The sequence below is a fragment of the Cyprinus carpio genome, chromosome A9 (assembly GCF_018340385.1).
Source record: "Cyprinus carpio isolate SPL01 chromosome A9, ASM1834038v1, whole genome shotgun sequence".
NCBI lineage: Eukaryota > Metazoa > Chordata > Actinopteri > Cypriniformes > Cyprinidae > Cyprinus > Cyprinus carpio.
The window spans coordinates 14,037,270-14,059,519 of NC_056580.1; the positions used below are offsets into that span (position 1 = coordinate 14,037,270).

The 22,250-nt window shown below is 40.4% G+C and overlaps 1 pseudogene; it reads left to right on the forward strand.

Annotated features, from left to right (window-relative positions):
- Nucleotides 1-22,250, forward strand: part of LOC109093629 — a 34,673-nt pseudogene that overhangs the window by 1,477 nt on the left and 10,946 nt on the right.

Consider the following 22,250-nt stretch of genomic DNA (forward strand, 5'->3'; position numbering starts at 1 on the left):
AAACAACTTCAACTCATAAAGTAATTTTGTGTAAGGAACTCTCTCTCTCTCTCTCTCTCTCTCTCTCTCTATAAAGATTCTAGCTGTTCCAGATGTGATCTTTACTTACGAGATGCGCATTAATTATCGGCCGATATTTATCGTGCACCCCTATTATAATTGTAAGAGCCTGTTAACATAAAAAGCCTCTAACCAAATATTTCCTAGTTGTGTTTTTATTTATTATTATTATTATTATTACCATATTTGCATATATGGTAACATTGGCAACCAAAACTATACCGTGACTCAATGTGTCCAGCAACTCTGAGACTGATGTGATGGAAAAAATTTTATAGAGCAAATGTGTCTTTCACTCTTAAAGGGATAGTTCACCAAAAAATGAAAATTATGTCATTAATGACTCACCCTCATGTCGTTCCAAACCCGTAAGACCTCCGTTCATCTTCGGAACACAGTATAAGATATTTTAGATTTAGTCCGAGAGCTTTCTGTTCCTCCATTGAGAATGTATGTACGGTATACTGTCCACGTCCAGAAAGGTAATAAAAACATCTTCAAACTAGTCCATGTGACATCAGAGGGTCCGTTAGAATTTTTTTAAAGCATCGAAAATACATTTTGGTCCAAAAATATCAAAAACTACGACTTTATTCAGCATTGACTTCTCTCCCGGGTCTGTTATGAGCGCGTTCACAACACTGCAGTTTAGTGATATCCGGTTCGTGAACGAATCACTCGATGTAACCGGATCTTCTTGAACCAGTTCACCAAATCGAACTGAATCGTTTGAAAACGGTTCGCGTCAACAATAAGCATTAATCCACAAATGACTTAAGCTGTTAACTTTTTTAACATGGCTGACACTCCCTCTGAGTTTAAATAAACCAATATCCCGGAGTAATTCATTTACTCAAATGTTTACTCCATGTTTGTTTGTTTTGTTTTTTCTGAGTGTGGACTGCGTAGTGCTTAATGGTTTTTACTGGCAAGTGAGGAACATTGATGTGGGAAGAAAACCTTTTAAAATCCTGAAATCTGACAGCTGTGTGGATTTGGCTCACGGGGTGGAAACAGGTCACATAAATCTCACTGTGCCGCCAAAACTTTTCCTCTCCTCCTAAAAATAAGCATAAACAGCCCAGAGGTATTTCATAGAATTTTATGTTATATTTTATGAGATAAGATGAGAACGCAAACAACCCAATAAAGGATTATATTTAGAATATTGATCATTTGATACCTATAATTTGATGGCAAAACTTTATCAAACTGTGCAGTTACAGTATGTCAGAACTGTGGATGAACAGCAGTCATATGTGTTTGTGCCATTGCAAGTAAGTTATATATACTGTATATATAGTATGCTGTACATTTTCCCAAAAACTTAAAAGCAGTTTTGTTGTTTTTTTCCCAGCAGTCTATTCCATACGCTTTTGTGGACAATGGGGAAGAGCCGGCTATTACTGTTTGCCCTCTGGAGTGTAATGGTTTTTGGCCTATTCCCAAATCTTGAAGCTCAGGATGGTAAGTTTAGTCCATTTATATATATATACTATATATATATATGTGTATATATATATATATTTTTTTTTTTTTTGCCTCTCCGGACTTCTTGAAAGTGAAAGTGAAGTGACATGTGGCCAAGTGTGTTGACCCATACTCAGAGTTTGTGCTCTGCATTTAACCTATCCAAGTGCACACACACAGTAGTGAACACACACCCAGAGCAGTGGGCAGCCAATGCTGCAGCGTCCAGGGAGCAGCTGAGGTTCGGTTTTTGATCAAGGGTCTCACCTCAGTCGTGGTATTGAGGTGAGACAAGAGTGCTGGTTTTTCACTCCCCCACCGACCATTCCTGAGACTGTTCGGGTTACAAGTCCAACTCTCTATGCATTAGGCCACGACTGCCCCTTTGAGATGTAAACATCATGCTATGGGTGAAAATATCTTCATTTTACTGTGCTACGTTCCCTTGACTGGGAAGTGAAAAATTAGGTATCTTGTTCTTTGCAAAGCTCTATTATTAAGTTTAATTACATCTACTTGTACAACAGTAAGTAAAAATAGGAGCATTAATACTGCTCACTTGTGTTAAAATCAATGCTGCTCACTTGTGTTAAAACTTTGAAATTTCATATTCAAGACTGTGAAGAGAAACAGTTACAGTTTACTGATTTAAATACTTTAAAACCATTCAGAGCAGTTTGATGTCGTTTGTTCAGAAACCCCTTATGAACAAAAACAATTCAATAGATAATTGAATTTTAAACTTACACCAACAATCCTGTCTCAAGAGCTACTGTCAGCGTCGGGAACGGCCACAGCCAGTTAATATTGACTATAGGTAACTCATGAAAAATTAAACTAGAAATAACCCAGTTAACAATTCCCCCACTGTTAACATGAATAGTTTTGTCACAGTCACATTTTCTGCATGCTGTGACTCCTCTTGTGCTGTTTAAGTGCATTTGAAACAAATAGACATAAAACAAATTATTATAGATGTAACAGAATTTCAAAACTATAAACATCCATCCAACCATCTTTCTGTCTCTCTGCCATTATCCATTCACTTATTTATCCATCCATTCCTCTACTAAATTCTTGGAAAAAAGTAGATTCACTTCAGAAATTGATGCCTAAATTCTTTAGACGACAAGGTATCACTAATTTATGTCTTTGAGACTTTAGAGATCATCAGCAGCTGATGATGGCTAACCATCCAGCACAGCTTATGTCTTGAGAGCTTAATGTCTGATTCTTATGTGTTTATGTGCGGATTGTCTTCACTTTGTAACCATTTAAGTAAAAAAAAAAAAAGAAAAAAAAACATTTTCCTCCACAATTGATACAGTGATGAATCCATATGTTCTCATCTTTGAATTGTTTAATAAACAAAGAGCATATTTCACTGAATTTAAATATTAAAGACCCCATAAATTGAAGTTAAATGTTTTGTGCCTTTGTGTCTATGTACTGTAGGTTTGCCTTTAGCCATCAATGGTATTTTGTAGTGTGCTCCTAAATGATGACAAACTGCACTTTTAGCAGATCACTGTATTAATTTTAAATTTACAGCCTCTCTCTTTTAGAAAATAAAGCTAAAAGTATTGTTGAATCATCACATGCTGTGTAGAATATTAATGTCCCTTCCCTAATATCACCTGCAGTCGGTTATCAAGGAGTAAACCATGGCTCATATTTGTGACATAAAGCTTATTGGCTATTTAAAAATAGGACAAACCTTTCAATATATCCTGGCTAAACAATTTGTTTTATTAGATACTTTTATCATGATTTCAATCAACAGTAAAAAGTGACAGTAAAAATTATTATGAAGGTCCAAAGATGAGACAGAATGGTTTTCTTTTTCTCTCTGTCCTCTCTCCACTTCTCCTTCAAAGTCCCTGCAACCCTGAGATTCAGTTCTATCTCAATAGCTATGACAACAAAGAGAGTGTCCTCAGTTATATTCGGGGGCTTAAGTACCCTGGCGGTTATGAGGCAATCCTGGGGGCCACTTTAGAGGAGGTGGCAGACAGTCTGTTGGGCCAAGATGCAGGAGGCAGGGCAGAGGAAGGGGTACCCCAGGTGCTGGTGGTGATCAGTGCTGGGGAAGTCCACTGATGATGTCAGTCAAGGCGAGAGGGCTCTAAAGCTGGCCAGTGTGTACACATTTGGCATTGCTGTGGGTGATTCTGCTACTGCCCAACTGGAAGCTATTGCTACAGACAAACGCTTTGTTCTGTCTGCTCCTGATGCCAGAACAGTGGCAAGCATGGGTGACTAGATACTGCCATACATTAATGGGGTCACCCAGCGCACCATTGTGATTCAAACAGATTTCACAGAAGGTATGTAATTACTGTATGAGGGGGATTCCATAGCGAAACTGAAGAACGGGAAATAATAACTGTACTCATCACGGACGTGGACCACCACTCTGCACATTTTGTGTCTCACTTATTTAAAACACCTGATTCAGGTTCATCAGCCCATCAGGTTAGAGCTCCACGAACTGCACGGAGCGTGTCAGATGAGACATACAAAATGTGCAGAGTGGTGGGTCCCCAGGACCAGGATTAAAAACCAGTGCTGTAAACAACATATGCTGTTTGCCAATGAACCATAAAAACAAGTTTTGTGGTTCACTGTTCTTGTCATGGATTGTGTTCTCTCTAAAATACAATATTTACACTAAATCAAAAGTGTAGCACAGCTTTCAAGTGGAGAGATAACTCTTGTTAACAATTTTTGTATGTTTATATTCAGGATTGTATAAAGTACTGGTCATAGCAAATGTCCATGTTTTGAAATAAATTATCACTTAATGCTAATTAATTTTCATTGTTTTACATGATTTATCTATGCCAGCTTTATGTCAAGTAAAAAAAAATGATGATAGTTAATACATTGTATTTGTAAAAACCTTCAAGCTAAACCTTAATTAATCATTTTAGATAAATGATGAGAGCTAACTGTTTCATATGTTGCCTGATTTTGGTTAGAATTTGCAGAAGGTCTAAGCAGAATTCTTCTTTTTTTTCCCCTTTTAGCTTTGGCTGTTGGGAAGAGAGATATAATTTTCCTCATTGACAGTAGCATGGGTACCGTCATAATCAATGCAGTGCGAGAATTCATCAAAAGGTTTATTGACACCATGCCAATTGGTCCTGATCAGGTGCAGGTCGGAGTGGCCATGTTTTCCACCACCCCAAGAATGGAGATCAACCTCAACTCATTCAATTCAAAGGAATCACTAATCTCTGCCCTCGCAAGAATAAAACCCAAACCATCGGTTGAAGTCAACATTGGTGCTGCCTTGAATTTTGTGAGGACCAACATGCTCACAGCTGAGAGTGGGAGCCGCATTCAAGATCAAAGTGCCACAGCTTGTGTTGCTCCTGACCAGTAAAAAATCTAAAGACAGTGTCCAACACCCGGCTGATGCTCTTCGTCAAATGGGTGTTTTCTGACTTTGGCTGCAGGCTCCAGGGCTGCCGATGAAGCTGAGCTCAAGCAAATAGCTTTTGATGACAGTGTTGTTTTCATGCTGAAGGACTTCAGGATGTTGCTGCGCAACCCCAGAGAAATTATCTCCCCTCTCTCTACATTGTCTGGTGTTGTTGTGACAGAGATTCCAACTGAAACAGGTAATATTTAGAGTTCAAACATGCTCATTTTGTTTATAAAAAAGCAGATTGTATTCTTCATAAGTATTAGTTATGTATATAGATAGATATTTAAATTAATAAGATAAATAAAGATTAATAAAATACTTCACAAAACCATGTATCTTTTCTTATGCATTTTTGCCCATTGATACTGTCTTATAGCACAAATAGAAATAATTGAACTTCATTTAAACGATACTTAGATATCTAAAATTGTGGTTATGTAAAATCTTCTAGGCCCAATTGTGGATGTTACTACAGTCCACACCCAAAGAGTTGTCCGAGACATTGTCTTCTTGGTGGATGGATCTAACTATGTTGGAAATAACCTGCAACCTGTACTGGACTTCATTACCGAAGTGGTGAACAGACTAGATGTTCGACCGGAGCGAGTGCGCATCGGACTAATGCAGTTTGCTGAAAGGCAGCTTACAGAGTTTTATCTGAACACTCACAGCACCAAACAGGATGTGCTCTCTGCTATCGCTCAGCTGAGATTGATGGGAGGACGTGCACTGAACACTGGTGCAGCCCTACAATATGCCCTAAACAACCACTTCCACCCCAAAGCTGGGTCTCGTAGGAGAGAGGGGATCCAGCAGGTCCTGGTTTTAATAACAGGAGGACCATCTCAAGACGAGGTCAAGGGGATTGCAGACCGTGTAGCCTTAGAGGGTATTTTGACTTTTGCTGTTGGAGCTGGCCAAGTGGAAGATCGTTTCTTGAAAACTGTTGCTTTTGTTGAAAATTTGGCATACTATAAAATAAATTTTGCTGACTTGTCAAGTGTTGTTGATGAAATTATGACACCACTGGTCACTGTTGTTGGGGAGACTGATACTCCAGTAGGTAAGCTGAAGCACATTTTCATAAAAAAAAAAAAAAAAAAATTAATTAATTGAGGTGATGAGTATCACTATTAAGTTCAATAATATTATAGTCAACAGTCAATAGTCATTATCATATTAGTCAACATAAATTATTTTTTGCACCACTTTATTTTTTTATCACCTACATTGCTTTTCTATTCAGAAATGTGCAATCTAACTTTTATGTTGTAGATATTTAAGCAGTTTTTGGTATTTAATTCACATTCTCTCTTTTTTAAATCTTTCAAAGTGACTGAAAAACCAGGTCCCTCTGGTGGAGAAAGGGATGTTGCATTCTTGATTGATGGCTCTGATGATGTGAGAAGTGACTTTCCCTATATCCGTGACTTCATTTCCAAAGTCATTGATCCTCTGGATATAGGCTTTGATAAAGTACGAGTTTCTGTGGTCCAGCATAGTGAAAGACCAAGTCCTAACTTCTACTTGAACACTTACCAAACCAAAGATGAGGTGCTGAGAGCTGTAAGTGGACTCACTCTGGCAGGTGGCAGAAGTTTAAATACTGGAGCTGCCTTGACTTTCATGAAAAACACCGTTTTGTCACCAGCAAATGGTGGTCGAGCCAGTAAAAATGTTCCCCAATTTTTGATCGTTTTGACTGGGGGAAGATCTAAAGACAGTGTCAGAGAACCTGCAGTTGCCCTAAAGACTGAAGGAGTTGTTCCTTTTGGTGTTGGAGTGAAAAATGCAGACCCTAAACAGATTGAGGACATCTCTCACAATCCATCATTTGCTTTCAATGTGAAGGAATTCAGCCAGCTCAGCACTGTTCAGGAAAGGCTCAATAACTATGTGAACATTCCTGATCAAGTACTGAAGATCATTCTAGACATAGGTAAGAAAATTTTAGCTGTCTGTGTTGCTGTGGTCTTTTGTATGCTTGCAAAAGCAGCAGTGTGTGTTAGTGGTTTATTTTTTGGGTACTGTGCTATTCTTTGTTTCTAAATATTTATCGTTGGTGTACTATGTCTTAGCCAATGCCTAAGATGTAGCAAAAGATAATAATAATAATAGATTTTATTTGTAATGCACTTTTCATTCGCAGAATCTCAAAGTGCTACAAAAGAATAACAAAATCTAAAAACAACCACAGAATCTAAAATATCACAATCACTAAACATAATATCTCAGCAATTGTATGCTTTCCTAAATAAAAAAATCTTTGCTTTAAAAGAGTCCAGACTCTGTGTGACTCGCAGCTGGACAGGAAGATGGTTCCAAAGCTGTGGGGCTGCAGAACAAAAAGCTCGTCCCCCCATAGTACGAAGCTTGGTGGAGGGAACTTAAAGGAGCATGCTACCTGATCATCTGAGAGTACGATTTGAGAGTTGTAAGCTAATCAGATCTTGAAGATACAAAGGTGGGATTTTATTTTCGATCTAGGAAGAAACAGGGAGCCAATGGAGTGATTTAAGGATGGGAGTGATATGTTCAAATTTCCTTACTTTAATTATGATTCTAGCAGCGCTATTTTGAATGTATTGTAACTTTTGTATGTCCTTAGCAGGAATCCCAACAAAAAATCCATTGCAGTAGTGCAGCCTTGAGGAGATAAAGGCATGGACAAGTTCTCTGCATCTGGGAGGGTTAACAGGGGGCGGAGTTTGGAAATTTTTCTACCCTGTGTTGTGTTCATGCTTGGAATGTTCTGATGGTACTAAAAGTGGATTTGGTGAAGTTTGTGATTTGTTTAAAGAGCGATTGAGAAAACTTAATGTGAAGGAGAGCAAATGTAGAAAATCTGTGGTTCAGTACAGTGTCAATCCAGTGGCTGACTTTCCAGTGGAGGTTCTAAAATGCCATAAAGGTCCTGAAACACAAAGGTGGACAAGCAGATTTAGCAGAAATTACTTTTATAATGTAATGTAGTTGCTGAATGTTCCCAAAGCAATCTGGGCCTAGTTGTTCGAAAAGAAAATTTATCAGATTTCAGCCATCAGATTGGCTTGATTCTTGAAAATGGGTTGTAAAAAAAAAAAGAAAGGAAAAGGAAAAAAAAAAGGAGAAAAAAAAGGAAACATGGATCAGATCATGTAATCCAGTCATTGGTTTTGATCTACGGATTAAACTTCCATTATGTGTTGTTCTAACTTTGTAGTAAGATTAGGATACTTTTGATCCCAAATAAAAAAAAAAAAAAAAAAACTCAGGATTATCTGGTCCTAACAGAATGGTGTATACAGGGTTGAGTTTCAGGAACAAAATGTAATAAAAACTGTAAAACTGGTCAAATAATGCAAGCTTTGATCTCAGTTACACTTACTTTGTGCTTCATTGTGTTATACAGCAATAAAGTAAGACAGAGTATATATTAGGTTACCAATTAAGCCTTTGAGTACAGAAAAGTTTTAACAGAAAAGTAGAAGTAATATATATATATATATATATATATATATATATATATATATTTATATATATATATATATATATATATATATATATAATATATATACACAGGTGGATCTCAATAAATTAGAATGTCGTGGAAATGTTCATTTATTTAGTAATTCAACTCAAATTGTGAAACTCGTGTATTAAATACATTCAGGAATTGTGATGAATTGTTGATGATTTCAGCTCACATTTAACAAAACCCCACCAAGGCTCACATTTAACAAAAAAACCCACCAATTCTCTATCTCAACAAATTTTAGGAGTACTTCATAAGACCAATAAAAAAAAAAAAAAAAAACATTTTTAGTGAATTGTTGGCCTTCTGGAAAAGTATGTCATTTACTGTTCTGTTCATGGTTCAAGCTCCTTTTGCTTTAATTACTGCCTCAATTTGGTGTGGCATGGAGGTGATCAGTTTGTGACACTGCTGAGGTGGTATAGAAGCCCAGGTTTTTTTGACAGTGGCCTTCAGCTAATCTGGATTTTTTTGGTCTCTGTTTCTCATTTTCCTCTGACAATACCCCATAGATTCTCCTATAGGGTTCAGGTCTGGTGAGTTTGCTGGCCAGTCAAGCACACCAACACCATGGTTATTTAACCAACAGGTGCTTTTGGCAGTTTAGGCAGTGTGCCAAATCCTGCTGGAAAATGAAATCAGCATCTTCAAAAAGCTGGTCAGCAGAAGGAAGCATGAAGTGCTCCAAAATTTCTTGGTAAAACGGGTGAAGTGACTTTGGTTTTCAAAAAAACACAATGGACCAACACCAGCAGATCACACTGCACCCCAAATCATCACAGACTGTGGAAACTTAACACTGGACTTCAAGCAACGTGGGCTATGAGCTTCTCCACCCTTCCTTCCAGACTCTAGGACCTTGGTTTCCAAATGAAATACAAAACTTGCTCTCATCTGAATAGAGGACTTTGGACCACTGGGCAGCAGTCCAGTTCTTCTTCTCCTTAGTACAGGTAAGACGCCTCTGGCATATCGGTGGTTCAGGAGTGGGCTTAACAAGAGGAATACGACAACTGTAGCCAAATTCCTTGACACATCTGTGTGTGGTGGCTCTTGATGGCTTGACCCCAGCCTCAGTCCATTCCTTGTGAAGTTCACTCAAATTCTTGAATTGGTTTTGCTTGACAATCCTCATAAGGCTGCGGTTCTCTCAGTTGGTTGTGGATCTTTTTCTTCCACACTTTTTCCTTCCACTCAATTTTCTGTTAACATGCTTGGATACAGCACTCTGTGAACAGCCAGCTTCATTGGCAATGGATGTTTGTGGCTTACCCTCCTTGTGAAGGGTGTCAATGATTGTCTTCTGGACAACTGTCAGATCAGCAGTCTTCCCCATGATTGTGTAACCTAGTGAACCAAACTGAGGGACCATTTTTGAAGGCTCAGGAAACCTTTGCAGGTGTTTTGAGTTGATTAGCTGATTGGCATGTCACCATATTCTAATTTGTTGAGAATTGGTGGGTTTTTGTTAAATGTGAGCCAAAATCATCACAGTTAAAAGAACCAAAGACTTAAACTACTTCAGTCTGTGTGCATTCTAATTTATTGAGATGCACCTGTATATAATACCCAAAACAGCTAACAATACAATTATCATTCATTTGTAGCCTCTATATATATATATATATATATGTCGCCGGCTGACCGCTTGCTTTCAAAAGAATGAAAGGTCCAAAACACAGGCAAACTTAAAAGATTGACAATCCTCAATAAGGCCCATCTGAGAGTACGATTTTGAGAGTTGTAAGCTAATCAGATCTTGAAGATACAAAGGTGGGATTTTATTTTCGATCTAGGAAGAAAACAGGGAGCCAATGGAGTGATTTAGGATGGGAGGTGATATGTTCAATTTCCTTACTTTAATTATGATTCTAGCAGCGCTATTTTGAATGTATTGTAACTTTTGTATGTCCTTAGCAGGAATCCCAACAAAAAATCCATTGCAGTAGTGCAGCCTTGAGGAGATAAAGGCATGGACAAGTTCTCTGCATCTGGGAGGGTTAACAGGGGGCGGAGTTTGGAAATTTTTGTGTTGTGTTCATCTTGGAATGTTCTGATGGTACTAAAAGTGGATTTGGTGAAGTTTGTGATTTTGTTTAAAGAGATGTTGAGAAACTTAATGTGAAGGAGAGCAAATGTAGAAAATCTGTGGTTCAGTACAGTGTCAATCCAGTGGCTGACTTTCCAGTGGAGGTTCTAAATGCCATAAAGGTCCTGAAACACAAAGGTGGACAAGCAGATTTAGCAGAAATTACTTTTATAATGTAATGTAGTTGCTGATGTTCCAAAGCAATCTGGGCCTAGTTGTTCGAAAAGAAAATTTATCAGATTTCAGCCATCAGATTGGCTTGATTCTTGAAAATGGGTTGTAAAAAAAAGAAAGAAAAGGAAAAAAAGGAGAAAAAAAGGAAAATGGATCAGATCATGTAATCCAGTCATTGGTTTTGATCTGGATTAAACTTCCATTATGTGTTGTTCTAACTTTGTAGTAAGATTAGGATACTTTTGATCCCAAATAAAAAAAAAAAAAAAATCAGGATTATCCTGGTCCTAACAGAATGGTGTATACAGGGTTGATTTCAGGAACAAAATGTAATAAAACTGTAAAACTGGTCAAATAATGCAAGATTTGCATCTCATTTACACTTACTTTGTGCTTCATTTGTTATACAGCAATAAAGTAGACAGAGTATATATTAGGTTACCAATTAAGCCTTTGAGTACAGAAAAGTTTTAACAGAAAAGTAGAAGTAATATAGATATATATATATATATATATATATTATATATATATATATTATATATAATATATAACTATATATATACTATATACACAGGTGCATCTCAATAAATTAGAATGTCGTGGAAATGTTCATTTATTTTAGTAATTCAACTCAAATTGTGAAACTCGTGTATTAAATACATTCAGTGCACACAGACTGAAGTAGTTTAAGTCTTTGGTTCTTTTAATTGTGATGATTTTGGCTCACATTTAACAAAAACCCACCAATTCTCTATCTCAACAAATTAGAGTACTTCATAAGACCAATAAAAAAAATAAAAAAAACATTTTTAGTGAATTGTTGGCCTTCTGGAAAGTATGTTCATTTACTGTTCTGTTCATGGTTCAAGCTCCTTTTGCTTTAATTACTGCCTCAATTTGGTGTGGCATGGAGGTGATCAGTTTGTGACACTGCTGAGGTGGTATAGAAGCCCAGGTTTTTTTGACAGTGGCCTTCAGCTAATCTGGATTTTTTGGTCTCTTGTTTCTCATTTTCCTCTTGACAATACCCCATAGATTCTCTATAGGGTTCAGGTCTGGTGAGTTTGCTGGCCAGTCAAGCACACCAACACCATGGTTATTTAACCAACAGGTGCTTTTGGCAGTTTAGGCAGGTGCCAAATCCTGCTGGAAAATGAAATCAGCATCTTCAAAAAGCTGGTCAGCAGAAGGAAGCATGAAGTGCTCCAAAATTTCTTGGTAAACGGGTGCAGTGACTTTGGTCAAAAAAAACACAATGGACCAACACCAGCAGATGACACTGCACCCCAAAATCATCACAGACTGTGGAAACTTAACACTGGACTTCAAGCAACGTGGGCTATGAGCTTCTCCACCCTTCCTTCCAGACTCTAGGACCTTGGTTTCCAAATGAAATACAAAACTTGCTCTCATCTGAATAGAGGACTTTGGACCACTGGGCAGCAGTCCAGTTCTTCTTCTCCTTAGTACAGGTAAGACGCCTCTGGCATTATCTGTGGTTCAGGAGTGGCTTAACAAGAGGAATACGACAACTGTAGCCAAATTCCTTGACACATCTGTGTGTGGTGGCTCTTGATGGCTTGACCCCAGCCTCAGTCCATTCCTTGTGAAGTTCACTCAAATTCTTGAAGCTTGACACAGCATTAACAATAGCTTTGGCTTTTTGGGAATTGGTTTTTTTGTTGAAAATGTTTTAGACTTAAACCAGAGCAGGACAAAAATGCACCTGTATAAATGTAAAAGACAAAAAAAAAAATATATGGAATTAGCTTCCCCTGTTAAATCTATGAATTTTGCAAAAGCACAAAAACAAAGCAAAAATACATAAATGTGGCTTTTTTAGGATAACAAAAAAAAACAACGGTAGTGGACTTTAGACTCTCTGAAAATACAAACGATACACAATTCAACGTGCATGTCAAAGTTACACATTTCGCAATACTTGCATGAAATGTACAGAAAACTTCCATATCAAAGAAATAAATCAACTCACTCTGTACTGATGAACACAATTTGGATCTCACAGATGGCCCATAAAGCACTTTTCTTTCTCCCCTCTGTATTTAACAAGAAATGTATCACTTAACGGTTACACAATAAACAATTAGACACATATTACTCATTACAGAACAGGTAAGTAAATAAAACAAACTTACGCTTTATGATTAGTCAACAAATCGTGTTTTTGACACGAGGAGAAACACTTCACATGGATCACGATCATTTGTCATCAATTGTCATACATCACAACTCAATCACATCGATGCACTTTTCACCAAGTCAATATTGGGCTAATACAACTGAATATTTTTCACCCTTTTGGTGTTTTATCCTAATATTAGTTGTATATTTCCAAAGCACTGATGATGCAATACACACTCTGTTAACCGCACTACTTCAGCTCTAACTCTCACGAGACTGACTCGCGAATGAGATCTCACCCACCGAAATCTTAAAGGGCCAGCGTCATAATTTAACAGAATTGAACAGGTATCTGTATACATCATTTACACATTACTAGTACTGTATGACATTGATCCCAATTACACATTTACATGTAAGATCTTTTCCTTCCCCTGGTTACACTCTCCCCTGCTTATAGTCAACGTCCTCGGTGACTACTAACACTGTTTATTCCTCAAGCACCCCCTGGAGTCTTCCTGAGGTATAAAGAACCATACCCGCCAACACCTGGGAAAGCACATCAGGGCTCAAAGTCATAGAATTACAAGCTGATTTAGGTAATCTATTTAGATTACTGTGTACCCCAGCTGTTACTCTCTGTGTCTTACGTGGCTCAGGACATGGTATCTTTAACGGAGTGCTATTTCCTTTTTTCTTTCTAGGTGCGGGTACAGGTTTCAACACAGATGCTTCGAGAGGCAAGTCAATATCTTCTTGCTCCAATTCAACAGACTCAGGCTCTACTTCCAGAGTTTCATGAAGAGCCTCATCAATTTCCCCCCTCTGATCTCCAGTACTGCTACTAGGTTCAACAACTGGTGTTTCTTGTACTTTCATTGTTGGCTCAAGCACTGGTACTTCCCTTGGGCATCGGACTTCCTCCACCAACACACACTCTACATTCAGTGATGGCATCTCCACCTCCGAAACTGGGGTAGGTATATCATTAACAGATGGTTTCCGAATCCTTGGTGCTGGCACCGGAACCTTATCCATGTAAGGTCTGAGGTTGGATCGATGTACCCTTCTTATTGGTCCTCCTTCTATAGGCTCTACCGCATACGTCGATCCTTGGACTTCTATGACTTTATACACTGCAGATGACCAGGCGTCTTGGATTTTATTTCTCCCGGGGGGTCGATGGCGCAGGAACACACACTGTCCAACCTCCACTTCTGGGCAATACACTTTGTTCTCTTGCTGTGCCACCCTGTCTGCCGCTTTTCTCTCCGCATACTCCTTTGCCCTGACATGTGCATCCAGGAGTCTTTCCTTGTGTACATTTAGCCAGTCTTGCCCCGAGACCGCATCTGGTTCTTGGCCCAGCAAAGCATCGATCGGAAGATGGGGTTGAATGCCAAATAGCAAATGGTAGGGTGAATAGCCTGTGGAGGAATGTGGTGTCACATTATAGGCATACACAAGTTCTGCTAGGTGCTCTGTCCACTTGCGTTTTTTCTCTGGTGGGAGCGTTCGTAGGAGATCATGGAGAGTTCTGTTGAACCTCTCACAATGTGGGTTTCCTTGAGGGTGATGTGGTGTGGTGCGAGTTTTCTTTACTCCGTAAAGCTTGCAAAGCTCAGCAATGACGGCGCTCTCGAAATTTCTACCCTGGTCCGAATGCAGGCGTTGTGGCACTCCATACTTTAAAAACCATTCTTTTAGGAGGATCTTAGCAGTAGTTTCTGCCTTTTGGTCACGGGTAGGGAATGCCTGACTAAATTTGGTGAATACATCCGTCACCACAAGGACATTTTCACGGCCATCTGTAGCTGGCTCTAGAGTGGTAAAATCTACTGCAACAACTTCCAGTGGTTGGGAAGCTAAGAATGGTGTCCAGGGTGCTTGGATTTTAGGCTGCGGCATCTTTGCCAACACACACCGCTGACAATTTTTCACCCACTTTTCCACATCCTCGTACATACCCCCCCAAAAACACCTCGGTTTTAACAAGCTCATGGTTCGTTCTATGCCTTGATGCCCCAACTGATCATGGACGCTTCTCAGAACCTGCTCAGTCAAGCATGTAGGTAACAGTATCTGGTGGCACTCCCCATTGTGAACATCTTCGACTACACGATACAGAAGACCTTCTTTCTCCTTGATTTTCTTCCACTGTTTCAATAGGGACAGCACAGGTTTGGACAACTCCATTCTCTCCTGGTAAGTGGGCTTTCTTTTCCTGCTCCAGAACTTTCTGAAGACATGGAGAGTCGGATCGGTCTCCTGAAACTGGCGGAGGTCTGCTTTTGGGTATCCCGGCAAGGTAGGTGTATTCTCACAGTCAACACTGTCTTCATCTGCAGTGGATGCTTGCATCTGCCAAACTTTGCCACATTCAATCCCTGCGGTCACCAGATCAGGCCCTAAGGCCGTTCCGGTTCTAAGTGAGTTACAGATGGCGACACAGTCATCATACTCTATGTCCTCACTTTCAGGCTCCACCTCCTCCAATCCTGGTCTTCTCGAGAGTGCATCTGCTGATGTGTTGCATCGCCCAGGACGGTACTTCACATCGAAATTGAAGACAGCAAGTTGAGCTGCCCATCGCTGCTCAATGGCCCCTAGCTTGGCAGTTGTAAGGTGACAGAGGGGGTTGTTGTCAGTGATGATGGTGAACTGTGATCCCAACAGGTAACTCCGGAATTTTTCTGTCACCGCCCACTTAAGGGCCAGCAGCTCCAACTTCATACTGCTATAATTACGATCATTCCGCTCCGGGCCACGTAGCCTCCTGCTTGCATATGCTATCACACTCTTTTTCCCTTTCTGATGCTGGTATAAGACGGCACCCAACCCAAGCTTGCTAGCGTCTGTTTCCAAAACAAACGGGAGGGTGAAATCAGCATATCCCAAGGTTGGTGCACTAGTCAACTTTTCTTTGAGCTGCACAAAGGCTGACTGACAAAGGGGAGACCAAGAGTCTTTAAACCGCTGATCTGTCCTGCAAGTACTATCCCCTCGAAGACAAGCATTGACTACGTCATGTAGCGGACCAGCAACCTGGGAAAAACCCTCTATAAATCTTCGGTAGTAACTGCAGAAACCCAGGAATGATCTGAGATCTTTAAGGGTGCTAGGTGTGGGCCACTGCTCTACCGCACTTACTTTGTCCGGGTCCGCGCTCACTCCCTGAGCTGAGACTTGATGTCCAAGAAACCTGACCTCCGGCTGCAAAAAGTGGCACTTCTCCACCTTGACTTTTAGCCCAGTATCTTTCAGCCTTTTGAACACCGTTTCCAGTCTCTCTAGATGATCTGTGAAGGTAGACGAGTACACTAGCAAGTCATCTAGGTAGACAAGGGCGATGTGAAACACCAGGTCACTCATGATAGACTGCATGAGGCGCTGGAAAGTTGCAGGCGCATTGCAAAGCCCGAAAGGCATACGGCAATACTCATATAGCCCAAACGGAGTTACAAATGCGGTCTTGTGCCGGTCTTTCTCATGCACAGCAACTTGATGATAGCCACTGGCAAGGTCTATTGTTGAAAAAATCTCTGCTCCTCCCAAGGCATCCAGACTCTCATCTATGCGTGGCAACGGGAAAGCATCACGCCTGGTCTTAGCATTTAATTTCCTATAGTCCACACAAAGTCTGAGACTCCCATCAGTCTTGCGCACCAGCACAATTGGTGAGGCATAAGAACTAGAACTCTCATGTATGACACCTTTTCTGAGCAACTTGGAAATATGTTCCCTAACTTCTTCAACCTGGTTTGGAGGTATGCGTCTGTATGGTTGGGCAACTGGAGTATCATCTACTAAAGAAATCTCATGCTTCACCCTGTCTGTGTACCCAAGATCCTCTTCACAGACGGCAAACACATCAGCATATCTCCTCAAAAGTTCAACTAGCTCTACCTGTTGCTCTGACGTACCTCCTATCCGTAGTCTATCTAGCAGGTGTCTCATGTCACTGTCAGGCTCTTGTCTAACTTCTCGATCATCGGACATGTCTTCTTGATCAGCTGACATACGATGAAACCTCACTTCACAGGGGTTACTCTCCACGCATTGACAATGGCTAAGTACACCCACCGGAGTCTTGGGAAGCAACCAAACATCATCCGATGAAAAATTGACCAACTGAACTGGAAAAACATGACTATGAGGGGGCACTAAGGTCGGAACTGGGACCAACTCACCAGGCAAGGATCTGTTCCCTGGCTCTAACAATGCCCAAGCATCATTGTCTGCTGGTCTCTTGTGAACTCTGACATAGACCATGGCAACAGAGGCAGCAGGTACATATGCTTTGCGTTTGCCACTTACTCTGGCGATTGACACCTTTCCAATGAGCTCCGCCTCCTGTACTCGCTGGAAAGCTTCCCTCCAAACAGAGTCCAATTGACCCCCCAGAGTGTTATCAAACTCAGAAAGAACAAGCTGTCTGCATCTCTGAGCTATATTCATTCCTATTATGCCCGGTGGGGTCGAGTCGGACTCTGGACCACCCTCATCTCTTACTATTAGAAATCCACATTCCAGTATGGTCAGTCCCATAACTTTGATATCTAGTTCCACATATCCAAGGTATGGTAAAGGTAGCTTGTTGGCTGCTGTTATCTTTAGCCACTTAGCTGTACAGTGAATATCTTGATCCTCACCATGGAGGTGCTCTCTGAAAAAACTTTCAGTAAGTGTGCTCACGTTACTTCCCGTGTCCAATAAACAACGAGCAGGCTCACCACCAATACAGATATTGACCTCGGGACATGTGCCTATTGCACGCTCAAGAAACCTTTCCTTAGTCAATGGGTTACTGTTTGAGCCTTCAGGCTTACCTCGCATTACTCGGCTCACTGCAATGGAGGGACACCGTTTCCCGGTACCGCAGACATTGAGGCAGAACTGGACGCAGCTTTTGAGGCATGTGATGCTGTGCAGTTTCGAGCTAAGTGTCCTATTCCTTCACATCTTAGGCAGATTGGCTGACCATCGTCGGTATACCTTGGCCTGAATTTGGGTTTTGTGCTCTTGTCAGGAACAACATTGGCTTTCTGCATGGTAAGTTCACGTACTGCACTGGTAAGCTCACCAATAGCTTTGCCTTGCTGAGTGATAACTTTAACCACTTCCTGCAGAGTTACAGCTAGCTCAGTGGGCACTGTACCACCCGAGTTGTCCTGCTCTGACATCTCAACCGGCCCTGCACCCACAATTTTCCTACTTCGAGCAACGTTGGCACTGCGAGGTTTGTCTTCCATGCACCACATCATAGCCTCATCACGGATGTCAAACAACGTACAGTGTGGCCGCTCTCTCACAAACCTGCGCAGTTCCCTACGAAGGGTAGAGTCTCGCACCCCTTCAATGAACTGGTCTCTGAGAGCTAGCTGTGGGTCAGACACAACATGACAGGACTGTTGGAGAGCAGCATTTAAAAGTTGAGACAAAGCATGGGAAAAGTCGCGAAAATCTTCCCCATCTGATTGTCTGCGTGAATAAAATGCATGTAACAGCTGTGGTGTTGTGCGTCTTTCTCTAAAAGCTCCCCTTAAATAAGAAAACAGCTCCTGAGGTTGTTTTATCTCTCCCCCCATACACAGCCTAATCTCATCCAAGGCTGAACCTCTCAAATGAGAAAGAATAAAGTCTACCTGATCCTCACTGTTTAAACCACGGACTCGAATGACACGTTCAATTTCATCAATAAACTCGTCTACAGTTTGGTTATCTTTACAACAGTCACCACTGAAAGGAACAATTTGTCGCTCACGTGGAATGTATACATAAGATCTGGTATTAGCATTACTCATGTTGGAAAGAGCAGACAGTACTTGGTCATGTTTTTGACCCAGCTCCAAAATCTGTGACTGGAGCTGTGCCACCGGGTTACCTGCATCACCATAGTCCACAGACTCTGCTCCATCCACATTGTGGCTAGGTCCGGCTTGAGCGTTGAGCACACTTTGGTCCTCGTCCTGGTCCATGTTCCGATGCAGTCTCTGGCTCAGATCGCACAACCTTTATGACAGCGTGAGCGCCCTCCTGCCTCAGAACACCAATGCCTTGCTCCCTCAACGTCTCTCCAGACACGCCACACCACTCGTTGTAGACACTCTTGGTGATGGCTCTAAACTCCTCTTCACCACTACCGTTGTATATAAGTATGCCACAAACCCAAATAAAACCCCAAATGCTAACAAGGAGACCCCACTCCTGGTACCAAAAAGTGTTGCCGGCTGACCGCTTGCTTTCAAAAGAATGAAAGGTCCAAAACACAGGCAAACTTAAATTAAGGGTCTTTTATTTCCGACTGTGACCATAGGGACACAGCATTAACAATAGCTTTGGCTTTTTGGGGTTGAAAATGTTTTAGAAACCAGAGCAGGACAAAAATAAATGTAAAAGACAAAAAAAACTGGAATTAGCTTCCCCTGTTAAATCTATGAATTTTGCAAAAGCACAAAAACAAAGCAAAAATACATAAATGTGGCTTTTTTAGAATAACAAAAAAACAACGGTAGTGGACTTTAGACTCTCTGAAAATACAAACGATACACAATTCAACGTGCATGTCAAAGTTACACATTTCACAATACTTGCATGAAATGTACAGAAAACTTCCATATCAAAGAAATAATCAACTCACTCTGTACTGATGAACACAATTTGGATCTCACAGATGGCCTATAAAGCACTTTTCTTTCTCCCCTCTGTATTTAACAAGAAATGTATCACTTAACGGTTACACAATAAACAATTAGACACATATTACTCATTACAGAACAGGTAAGTAAATAAAACAAACTTACGCTTTATGATTAGTCAACAAATCGTGTTTTTGACACGAGGAGAAACACTTCACATGGATCACGATCATTTGTCATCAATTGTCATACATCACAACTCAATCACATCGATGCACTTTTTCACCAAGTCAATATTGGGCTAATACAACTGAATATTTTTCACCCTTTTGGTGTTTTATCCTAATATTAGTTGTATATTTCCAAAGCACTGATGATGCAATACACACTCTGTTAACCGCACTACTTCAGCTCTAACTCTCACGAGACTGACTCGCGAATGAGATCTCACCCACCGAAATCTTAAAGGGCCAGCGTCATAATTTAACAGAATTGAACAGGTTTACACATTACTAGTACTGTATGACATTGATCCCAATTACACATTTACATGTAAGATCTTTTCCTTCCCCTGGTTACATATATATATATATAAATAGTTTCTAACTTTTGCATGTTGTGTTGTGAGGAGGAACCAATCCAATCCAGTTCAATGTTGCTTTGAGAAGAAAAAACAGCACAATTGTAAAATACCTTACCTGATGCTGGATAGCAAAACATGGGATTTCCAAATCTACATCATTCTAATCCAGATAACACTTTTTTTAAGCAACTGATAAGATCAAACCCCACATTGCAATCCTTACCTTAGTTTAAAATTATTTCAATTTAAATATTTGTGTTATTTAATATTTAAGACAAATTGAACATTTAACAAGAAAATAAGGTATGACTTTCTGTTGATTTAAAGGTCATATATGTGCCAAGACTATTTTAGTTAGGCTACTTACAATGTTGTTGGCTACGGCTACCGTCTCCATCCTTTCAGCTCGATGAGGGAAAATCAACGAAGAGGTCTGTGGTGATACTAAATGCCCTGAAGAGAACAAAAACAAGATGGCCATGAACAGTTGTTAATCTCTCTTTGGAATCTTGCCCTTGTCCTGTATGCTTGTCCGCTGGCTGGTAAATAATTTACCAATTCGGGCTAATGGAGAGCAGGTTCGATCATTACGGTTTTGGCTTAGTGGGCCTTTTTGGGACATGTCTTGCGTTGAAGCGGACTGGTCACGCATCAACATTTGTTTCTTTTGTTTATGCAGACCTACACTCTTGGTAATGTGCTTTGGCTTATGTACATAGTTGTTTATTATTCCTTTTTCTTGTTTTTTTTTTTTCTATGCCCTTCAACAGACACCAATACTTGTATTTATTATGCTTTCCTTTTAAAAGAATTCTGCATCTAGGTGGATTGGTATCTAGGATACATACTAACGTCTACATATTACTGGCAGTATGGCATTGCTTTTGTGTTTCTTCACTTAGCACACAATGCATGTTCTAAATATATTATCACTGAACGTGAATGGCCTATAAGCGTACCCATATATTAGAATATTTGCACCGTAAAAAGATTTCCTTTGCCCTGTGCCCTTAGTCAATAGGAGGTTACATTTAACTATTGAACATACTGAGAATGATGAAGGTAGATTTGTTTTTATATGTTGTGAAGTACATAATGGTTAGGATTGGTCTCCATTTACTGCCTGAATGAGGCAGACAGTGCATTTTTCACAAATATTTTCAATATATTACTTGAGCAGATTGATTGTCCTTTAGTGATGGGTGGTGATTTTAATGCTGTCTTAAATCCTGCACTGGATAAATCTCACCTTGATACTACAGCTAACCCATCCTCTAAGTTATTGAATTAATTTATCATGGAACTTAATATAATAGATCTTTCGAGAATCCAGAATACTACATTTAAGGACTTCACTTTTTTTCTAATAGAGTTTTTAGAGTAATGGCGGCGCATCCACATGCAGCAGCTTCTCTCTCTCCTGTCAGAACGTTGTTTTCGTGTTTTTTGTCTTGTGAGTCGCAGTATTTTTGTACATCTTCATCGTGTTCCACCTGTATTTAAGCGCGCATACAGCCGGGGGTTTCTGCTCGATGTCGGCAGAACCACTTTTTTAGAGTTAAACTCCGTGCACGCTGAAGAGCTGCAGCATCTCGGTCTGCTCCGGAGGCCTTCACCATCACTGACCCCCACTGCTGCATCTCGCCCAAAGCGAAGGTGCCACAAGCGGCGTGAGGAAGCAGAAGAGGGGTAAGCACGAAGGTATCCGGGCTAGGCTAACGGCTAACCCTCACAAGCCAGCTATCCCCACCATCGTACTGGCTAACGTACGCTCTTTGAACAATAAACTGAACTACATCCGATTACTACGCTCAATTCAGAGGACTGTAAGAGACTGTTGTGTTTTTGTGTTCACAGAAAAATGGCTCAATGACAGTGTTCCAGACTGCGCTATCAAGCTCGATCAGCTGACGTGCTATCGAGCGGACAGAGCTCTCGTCGCGGGAGGTAAATCAACCGGCGGCGGGCTTTGTGTTTACATCAATGATGCGTGGTGCTGCGATGCTGTTGTGGTCTGCAAACACTGCTCGCCCCTGGTGGAGTTTATGATTATTAAGTGCAGGTCATTCTATCTGCCAAGGGTATATTCAGCCATACTGCTCGTTGCTGTTTACGTTCCCCCCAGCTCCAACAACAACAGGAGTGAG